Genomic DNA, 10,225 nt, shown 5'->3' on the forward strand with positions numbered 1-10,225 from the left:
CTGCACCCCTACCCTTAGAGAGGACAACAGATAGGAGGGTATGGAGCCCGTCTGGTAGGGCGGGAGTTACAGTTAGTGATCTCCGGACAACACTGGACCTGAGGCCCACCCATCATCTGGAGGGCCGTTGGATCTGGCGATTACGAGTCCACCCATGGGTGGCCCTCTTCCTGTAGAGGGTGGCATGGGGTATTCTACCTACTAGAGAGGCATTGGCTCGAAGGGGGTTTGCATATCAGTCGATTGTGAGGGATGTCCGGGGGAGGAGAAGACTATTGGCCACGTGTTGTTTACGTACCTGCGGGCACTTCAGGTTTGGGACCTTGCCTTGGCTTATCGGTAGAGATTTACTTCTTCGGAGATATTTCTAAGACAACTAAGAGACTCAGCTCGGAGACCTGATATGGCAGAGAGGAGAGTGGCATGGGCATATGTGGCATATCATGTATGGCTGGACAGAAATGTGAGGATCTTCGACGGTAGAGGGTTTTATCCGAGATCGGTGGTGGACAGTGCCTTCGCACATGCAGCTGTGCTGGTGAGCGCTGCAGTTGTGAGCTCATCTGGAGGTGACAGGGACATCTGCGGTTTCTCTTTGACTCCTACAGTGTCTAGGTACGCAATGATACCGATGGTATCCTAGAAGTCCCCACCTTCTGATTTTCTTAAGGTGAATTTTGACGGTAGCATCTTAGAGGGCGGTAGTAGATACGGTGTGAGTTTTGTGATCAGAGACCATGACTCCAGGCTGATTGCAGCTAGAGGATGACGTATTTTTGATGAGTCTATCCCAATGGCGGAGCTGTGTGCGGCGTGGGAGGGCCTCGTTCAGGTCAGAGTTCACCTGGGTGCTTGGCGGGTCCTTCTTGAGGGAGACTCGACTACAGTGGTCGACTGGATTCGAAGCGGACATGTCAGGCCAGATTTGCACCCTCTAATCTATGATATCTGTCATCTTGTGGGGGAGCTGGACCCCTTCTGAGTCATGCATGTCTTTCAGAAGGCGAACAATGCGGCGAACTGGATCGCCTCTTTTGCAGCGTACCATTCTGGGGCCATCTTATGGAGTTTTGGAGTACATGCCGGCGGCACTAGAGCATGTTTTGTACTATAATTATTTTGGGCGTACTCATGGCTGAATGTAGTGAGATGCCGGTGCACAAAAAAAAAAAAAGACAAATGATCTCAGGCCTTATCATTTCTGTAGCATCTATTCTAAGAAAATCTATCTGGTTTGGGCATCACACATCTCAAACCCTATCCCATTAAGAGATTTGTGGTTTAAACTTTTTCCCAACATTATCTATCCAAGATTAGTTAGGTTTGCATGTAGATAGGGGAGTATTGACAAGAACCATTGGGTCTGTTAAAACAATCTTAGTTATGTGCAATGGGTCTCAAAGCCAGAAAGAGTTCACTCGTCACATTATTTGGGTAGAGTGACCAAAGAGAAGAAGCATTTTCTATAGGAAAAATTGGATCATTATGGATACTTGATAATGGTTCAAAGTTATGGTTGAAGGCTGGACATCACACTTGTATGGCTGCCACAACCTACTAGGCCCAATAGAAAAATAGGCCCAGTTAAGGGTTGGGCCCAAATTTTACTGTAGCCAGTATAATGATTATTATATAAAAAAAAAAAAACGAAGGGATAAGACCGACAGGGAAGGGTGACCCCCACCCCTGCTGGCAGTCGATGCCGGCGCACCGGAGACAGAGGGGGCGGCGGCCATTCCCGGAGAGGGGAGGCATGGAGCGGATGGGACCTCTCAGAGAGGGGGGTCTCATCTTCTAAACCACTATTTAAGTCCCTGCCGGCAACCCTAAGTCGGAGGCCCCCAAGAACACTGAAAGAGAGAGAGCCGAAGCCCTGGAGCCTAAGGCGGAAGAGCCCTGAAGCTCCAAGAGGAAGGAGGGACTACGAGGGGGAGGAACGGCCCAACGGTAACCAGCAAAAATCCAGGTAAGTGGCCCTTAGGTTAAATAATAAAGTTTTAGGGAGTGGAGATACCCCTCTGTAGGGTATTCTCCCCTCTGTTTCACTGATGAAACAGAGGGGAGGAGACTGGCACAGAGAGGAAGGAGACCGGCACGGGAGAGAAGAACAGGAGGAGGGCCGTGGGCCGGACCCACAGGCTGCGGGCCGGACCAACAGGCCGCGGGCCGGCCTGAGAACGGCCCAAGCCGAGCCCACGCCACTCGGGCCGAGCCCAGCCGGACTCGGCCTGCGGGTGACAGGCCCCGGCCGTGGCTGCCCTAGGGCTGAGGGGCAGCCAAGGGCCGCCGGGTCTGCCGTGCCGGCGACCAACGCGGCCTCAAGGCCGCCAGCCTCAGCCGAGCCCCACCTCTCCGCCGGCCGAGAGGTGGTGGCGAGACTCCCACAAAAAAAAAAAGAAAAAAAAAAAAGAGAAGAAAACGGAAGAGGAAGAAGAACATGGAAAAGAAAAAAAAAAAAAAAAAAAAAAAGAAGAAGAAGAGGGGGATACTTACCGCGGACCACGGCCTTACCTCGCCGTGGTCGGAGCCGGAGAAGTTCTCCCGAAGGAGATCGGCCTCGATCCCACCTCCCGGCTCTTCTCCTCTCCTCCGGCACCACTTCGAAGGAGAGGGAAAGGGCCGGCCTCCCACCGTCGCCGCCCCGAAGGGGAAACACCACTCCGGGCTGGTAGATCTGGCCGGGGAGGGTTCGGTGAAGGTCGGAAGGAGGAGGAGGCGGTAGATCCGGCCGGCGGAGAAGAAGAAGGCCACAGATCTGGCCGGAGGAGAAGAAGGGGAGCCGGAGAAGAGGGCCGGAAGCATGGGCTTCGGTAGAGACAAAGAAGGTGAAGAGGCGGAAGCCTCTGGAAGGGGGGAGAAAGAACCCGATAACGGGTTCGCGGGTCGGATCCGAATCCGAACCCGCAACCCGTTAAGCCCAAAGAAAAAGAAAAAGAAAAAGAAAAAGAAAAAGAAAAAAAAAAGGGGAAAGGGTTTAGCCAAATTTGACTAAACCCGAGCCCAATCAAATTTGGGCTAAGTCTGGACAAGCCAGACTATAAATTTAACCAAAATTAAACCCAAATTAAACTTGGGATTAAGCCTAATGACCAATTAGAAGGCCAATTAAACCATATGGACCCAATTAAGGCTCCAATATGAACACATTAGACTTGGGCTAAATTTCGGGTAGAATCCAAACAAGTAAAAGGAAATAATATGCTCATTATAATGTGATTTTAGGTGACTCAGGATCCGTCACCAGGACGTAAGAAACTTGGGAGAAAACGAATCACTGTAAGTAACCTGTCCTAATCCTGTTATGGATCATGTCATGTTATTAATATTTTCCTAAGCATTTATTTTAAGTATATATGTTTCATGCATGATATGTTACAATGCATAAGTAACTTGCATGATCCCAGAAGCTATGGCTATGTATGCAACATGAGGATGCTGATATTTTAATCATGCATGCAAGTTAGTATAATGAAATACTATCTAGCCAAGAGGCACTATAATGGGCTCAAAGATGCTACTGAGAATGACTGAGCTGCCAGTGGCTGAATAGTAACTGAGCTGCCCCGCCAGTGGCTGAATAGTAACTGAGCTGCCCCGCCAGTGGCTGAATAGTAACTGAGCCTGCCCCGCCAGTGGCTGAGTTGGAATTGGGCCTGCCCCGCCAGTGGCTGAATAGTAACTGAGCTTGCCCCGCCAGTGGCTGAATAGTAACTGAGCCTGCCCCGCCAGTGGCTGAATAGTAACTGAGCTGGCCCCGCCAGTGGTCGAGTCTGACTTCGCAGTAGCATCCGAGAGAAAAAGGACCACGGCATGCCGGGGGCACGGTTTCATATGCATATATTATGAAAATTTTGTGATTTGCACTACTGCTTTGTTTAAATTGCATACTTATTATGCCATGATGATTATTAGATAAACATGCATGTCAGCTTCTCAAAACCCTGATTTACATGTTTAGTCTACTGGTTGATCCGGTAGGATTATGCAGGATTACTTACTGAGCCGTGTAGCTCACATCTGTTTATGTTTCGTTTTCTTTCAGATCCTCACCAGTGATCGCCATCAGATATGTTTTTATTTTGTTACAGAGCTTCGTATTTTTGGAAGAAGCTTATATACTTTTGTACATTTGAATAGTATAGAAGTTCTGTATTTTTGGTTTCAACCAGTTGAAGGTTGTACTGCAAAACTTTTAATATATATATAAGGATGAATCCTTTTGGCTACCTGCTACCCCTGTATGAGGCTGCGTGCTACTGTGGGCGATAGTCGGCAATAGCACGGCCGTGTCACGGATCCGGGTCCGGGGCGTGACATCTAGTGGTATCAGAGCCTTAGGTTAAACAATAGAATAACCATAAAATGCCTAAGGAAAAGGGTAGTTAAGAATGTCACCGTTATAGAAAATGTTATAATATGCTAGTTATCATAACCTCACTTTAAAAAAATTTTGACTGCTAGGTGATCATTAGGAAGATATGGATGACGACCGGAGACCACCCTCCCCGGAGCCCAGCGAGCGGTCAGTTTCCCCGGATACTCCACGGTCTGCAGCAGGTCAGGCAGGCCTAGCCGGAGTGTATCAGCTTATGGCGCAAGTGCTGCAACAGCAGCAGATGATGCAGTTGGCCGCTATGCCATCAGCAGACTCCTGCTATGAGAGGTTCCGCCGACTGAACCCCCCGACCTTTGAGGGTGGGTCTGACCCTATGGCGGCTGAAACATGGATCCGGGAGATAGAAAAGATGTTCCGAGCCCTCCACTTTCCTGATGAGGTGACAGTCCGGCTGGCGACCTCTATGCTGACAGGAAACGCCGAATACTGGTGGACGGCCATGGAGACGGCTTATGCCGTTGACAGACTCACCTGGAGGGACTTTAAGGGGATGTTTTACAATCAATACTTTCCGGACTCAGTGCACCTGGCGAAGCAGAATGAGTTTTTGACACTAACCCAGACTGACCAGATGTCCGTTCTGGAGTACGCCAATAAATTTAACGAACTGGGACGATTTTGCCCCCAGTTCATGGAGGATGAGAGAAGTAAGGTGAACCGGTTTGAGCAGGGATTGAGGTACGGGATTCGGTCCCGAATATCCTCCCATTTATTCTCAAGCTACAAAGATGTACTGGACCGAGCCTTGAAGGTTGAGGCTGACCTGATACGGTCCGGGAGAGAGAGGGAGGACCTGAAGAGGACCCGGTCATCAGGAGCACCGAGTAGTGGGGCTGGAGGCAGCAAGGGGGCTGTGCCCAAGAAGAGACAGAGCAGAGGCTGCCCCACCTGTGGCGGAAACCACAGGGGTACCTGCATGAAGAAGACCGGAGCTTGTTATTCTTGCGGGCAGACAGGACACATCGCCCGCAACTGCCCTAGCCGAAAGAAGGACGAGCCCCGACATACTGCACCAGAGGACCAGAGATCGAGGGGTAACCCTCGGGTTTTCGCACTGACTCGACAGGATGCCAGTGCTAGCGATCAAGTGGTGACAGGTACACTTCTGGTCAACTTGATTCCTGCCCTCATTCTATTTGATTCTGGTTCTACGCATTCTTTCGTGTCGGTTAGCTTTTCCAGACAATTACATAGCACATCTGAGAAATTAGTGGAACCATGGCATGTTGCTACACCCCTTCAGAAAACCGCAATTGTTGACATTAAATATAAAGATTGCATAATTCAGATAGGGGAAAAAGAATTAGAGACAAATCTTTTACAGCTTGACATGCAAGACTTTGATATTATCTTGGGCATGGACTGGATGTCACAGTATCACGCCCACATTGATTGTTACCACAAGAGGGTGGTATTTCGGATACCTGGGGAGCAAGAATTTTTCTTTCAGGGCGATATACCCCTTCAAGATGCTCCTACACTACACTTTATTTCTGCCTTGAAAGCTGGAAAGGCTGTGAGAAAAGGGTGTATGGCCTATCTGGCCTGTGTAATGGATACCCAGAAAGAGACCAAACTGGAAGATATTCCAGTAGTCAGAGAATATCCGGATGTCTTCCCGGAGGAATTACCAGGATTACCCCCAGACCGAGAGATCGAATTCACAATCGACCTCGCACCAGGAGAGGGGCCAGTCTCCAAGGCTCCTTACCGGATGGCCCCTGCTGAGTTAAGGGAATTGAAGGTACAACTACAAGAACTCCTGGATAAAAAGTTCATCCAGCCCAGTGCGTCGCCATGGGGAGCTCCTGTCCTATTTGTGAAAAAGAAAGACGGGAGTATGCGACTATGCATCGATTACCGAGAATTGAACAAGATAACCATAAAGAACAAATATCCCCTACCACGGATCGATGACCTGTTTGATCAGCTGCAAGGCGCCCAGGTCTTCTCCAAGATAGATTTGAGGTCAGGCTACCATCAGCTGAAGATCAAATCTGAGGATGTGCCAAAAACTGCATTTCGAACCAGGTATGGGCATTATGAATTTTTGGTTATGCCTTTTGGACTGACCAATGCCCCGGCTGCATTTATGGACTTGATGAACAGAGTCTTTAAACAATATTTGGATCAGTTCGTGATAGTTTTTATCGATGACATTTTGATATACTCAAAGAGTCGGAAGGAACATGAAGACCATCTGGGGGTAGTGCTACAAATCCTTCGAGAGAAGAGACTGTACGCCAAGCTGAACAAATGTGAGTTCTGGCTGGACAGTGTGGCGTTCCTCGGCCATATAATCTCCAAGGAAGGAGTGTCAGTGGACCCCAAGAAGATAGAAGCGGTGGTGGATTGGCCTCGTCCCACCAACGCCAAGGAAATAAGAAGCTTTTTGGGATTAGCCGGGTATTACCGGCGATTTGTGGAAGGGTTCTCCAAAATAGCTACCCCTTTGACCCAGTTGACTAAGAAACGGGCCAAGTTTATCTGGGACGGCAAGTGTGAGAGGAGCTTCCAGGAGCTTAAACAAAGGTTAGTTTCTGCCCCAATTTTGACATTACCGTCCTTAACTGGAGAATTTACCATCTACAGTGATGCTTCCAAGAACGGGCTAGGCTGTGTGCTGATGCAAGATGGCAAGGTGGTAGCCTATGCCTCGAGACAGCTGAAACCCTATGAACAGAATTACCCGACACATGACCTAGAGTTGGCCGCAGTAGTGTTCGCCTTGAAACTTTGGAGACATTATTTGTATGGCGAACACTGTGATGTGTACACCGACCACAAGAGCCTGAAGTATATATTCACCCAGAAGGAATTGAATATGAGGCAAAGAAGGTGGTTGGAACTCTTGAAGGATTATGACCTGAGTATTAAATACCACCCAGGAAAGGCCAACGTGGTGGCGGATGCCCTAAGCAGAAAGTCAGTTATAAGCTCCGCCGCTTTACTCACCACTCAACCACAGATTCAGAAGGATCTCGATGAAATGCAGGTTGAGGTGGTTACCCAAACTACAAAAATTTTGCTGGCCGCCTTGAGTATACAACCAACCTTGATTGATAGAATAAAGGTTGCCCAGCAGTCTGATGAGCACATTTGTCAGCTCAAGGATGAAGTGGAGAAAGGGTTGCGACCCGAACTCCAAATGCACCCAGATGGCACTCTAAGGTTTGGCCACCGACTGTGTGTACCGGCAAATGTTGACCTAAAAAGGGAAATCATGGAAGAAGCCCACCAATCCCGTTTCTCTATTCATCCAGGCAGTACTAAAATGTACCGGGACCTTCGGGAACATTACTGGTGGAAGGGGATGAAGAGAGAAATAGCTGAGTTTGTGGCCCGATGCTTGACCTGTCAGCTAGTAAAAGCAGAGCACCAGAGGCCAGCAGGGTTGCTGGAACCAATAGAAATTCCTGAATGGAAGTGGGAGCACATCACGATGGACTTTGTTACAGGACTCCCCAAAACGGTGAGAAAGAATGATGCAGTGTGGGTGATTGTTGATCGCCTTACAAAATCAGCTCATTTTCTGCCATTCAGAATTGGTACTCCTTTAGACAAGCTGGCCCAATTATACATCGATGAGATTGTACGCCTGCACGGAGTACCAGTGAGCATCATTTCTGATCGTGACCCCCGATTCGTGTCCAGATTCTGGGAAAGCTTTCAGAAGGCCATGGGTACCGGACTGAGGCTCAGTACAGCATACCACCCCCAGACTGACGGCCAGTCAGAGCGGACAATCCAAACTCTGGAAGACATGCTGAGGGCTTGCACTGTGGACCTAGGTGGAAACTGGGATAGTCACATACCACTGGTGGAATTTGCTTATAACAATAGCTACCATTCCAGTATCCAGATGGCCCCATACGAAGCTCTCTATGGGAGAAGATGCCGATCCCCCTTACACTGGGATGACGTCGGGGAGCGGAAAATGCTAGGACCCGAACTGGTCCAGCACACCAGAGACAAGGTACTACTAATTAAGCAAAGGCTTCAGGCTGCCCAGGATAGACAGAAAAGATGGGCTGACAGAGGAAGAAGGGCCTCGGAATTTTTGGAGGGGAACTTTGTCTTCCTAAAAATTTCACCATCAAAGGGTATTACCCGATTCGGAAGACACGGCAAATTAAGTCCTCGCTACATTGGCCCATTTGAGGTTCTTGCTAGAATAGGCAAAGTTGCCTACAAATTGGCCCTACCTTCAGAGCTATCAGGCGTACACAACGTCTTTCACGTCTCCTTGTTACGGAGGTACGTCCCGGATCCCAGCCATGTGGTACCACATGAACCTCTGCAATTAAATAAAGATTTAACCTATGAGGAGGCTCCCCTGTGCATCATAGACAGAAAAGAGCAAATCCTCCGAAGGCGCACCATTCCCTACGTTAAAGTCCAGTGGACCAACCACACTGAAAGGGAAGCTACCTGGGAATTGGAGGAAGAGATGCGACAACGCTACCCTCAGCTCTTCGAGAACCAAGGTATGTTTAATTTCGAGGACGAAATTTATTTAAGGGGGGAAGAATGTAATGTCCGGGCCCACAACCTACTAGGCCCAATAGAAAAATAGGCCCAGTTAAGGGTTGGGCCCAAATTTTACTGTAGCCAGTATAATGATTATTATAAAAAAAAAAAAACGAAGGGATAAGACCGACAGGGAAGGGTGACCCCCACCCCTGCTGGCAGTCGATGCCGGCGCACCGGAGACAGAGGGGGCGGCGGCCATTCCCGGAGAGGGGAGGCATGGAGCGGATGGGACCTCTCAGAGAGGGGGGTCTCATCTTCTAAACCACTATTTAAGTCCCTGCCGGCAACCCTAAGTCGGAGGCCCCCAAGAACACTGAAAGAGAGAGAGCCGAAGCCCTGGAGCCTAAGGCGGAAGAGCCCTGAAGCTCCAAGAGGAAGGAGGGACTACGAGGGGGAGGAACGGCCCAACGGTAACCAGCAAAAATCCAGGTAAGTGGCCCTTAGGTTAAATAATAAAGTTTTAGGGAGTGGAGATACCCCTCTGTAGGGTATTCTCCCCTCTGTTTCACTGATGAAACAGAGGGGAGGAGACTGGCACAGAGAGGAAGGAGACCGGCACGGGAGAGAAGAACAGGAGGAGGGCCGTGGGCCGGACCCACAGGCTGCGGGCCGGACCAACAGGCCGCGGGCCGGCCTGAGAACGGCCCAAGCCGAGCCCACGCCACTCGGGCCGAGCCCAGCCGGACTCGGCCTGCGGGTGACAGGCCCCGGCCGTGGCTGCCCTAGGGCTGAGGGGCAGCCAAGGGCCGCCGGGTCTGCCGTGCCGGCGACCAACGCGGCCTCAAGGCCGCCAGCCTCAGCCGAGCCCCACCTCTCCGCCGGCCGAGAGGTGGTGGCGAGACTCCCACAAAAAAAAAAAAGAAAAAAAAAAAAAGAGAAGAAAACGGAAGAGGAAGAAGAACAAGGAAAAGAAAAAAAAAAAAAAAAAAAGAAGAAGAGGGGGATACTTACCGCGGACCACGGCCTTACCTCGCCGTGGTCGGAGCCGGAGAAGTTCTCCCGAAGGAGATCGGCCTCGATCCCACCTCCCGGCTCTTCTCCTCTCCTCCGGCACCACTTCGAAGGAGAGGGAAAGGGCCGGCCTCCCACCGTCGCCGCCCCGAAGGGGAAACACCACTCCGGGCTGGTAGATCTGGCCGGGGAGGGTTCGGTGAAGGTCGGAAGGAGGAGGAGGCGGTAGATCCGGCCGGCGGAGAAGAAGAAGGCCACAGATCTGGCCGGAGGAGAAGAAGGGGAGCCGGAGAAGAGGGCCGGAAGCATGGGCTTCGGTAGAGACAAAGAAGGTGAAGAGGCGGA

The 10,225-nt window shown here is 50.3% G+C and overlaps 1 long non-coding RNA gene across 1 annotated transcript; it reads right to left on the reverse strand.

Moving 5' to 3' along the window:
- Positions 1 to 1,803: 1,803 nt before the first annotated feature.
- Positions 1,804 to 9,603, reverse strand: LOC148700719 (uncharacterized). The gene is made up of 2 exons (XR_016397807.1): positions 9,439 to 9,603; positions 1,804 to 2,035 (listed from the first exon to the last, which is right to left on the reverse strand). It is a non-coding gene; the product is annotated as an uncharacterized LOC148700719 (long non-coding RNA).
- Positions 9,604 to 10,225: the final 622 nt, after the last annotated feature.

Source organism: Phoenix dactylifera, chromosome 11, assembly GCF_051530095.1.
Source record: "Phoenix dactylifera cultivar Ajwa chromosome 11, Ajwa_hap1_PhDact_Kaust_v1.1, whole genome shotgun sequence".
NCBI classification, from domain to species: domain Eukaryota; kingdom Viridiplantae; phylum Streptophyta; class Magnoliopsida; order Arecales; family Arecaceae; genus Phoenix; species Phoenix dactylifera.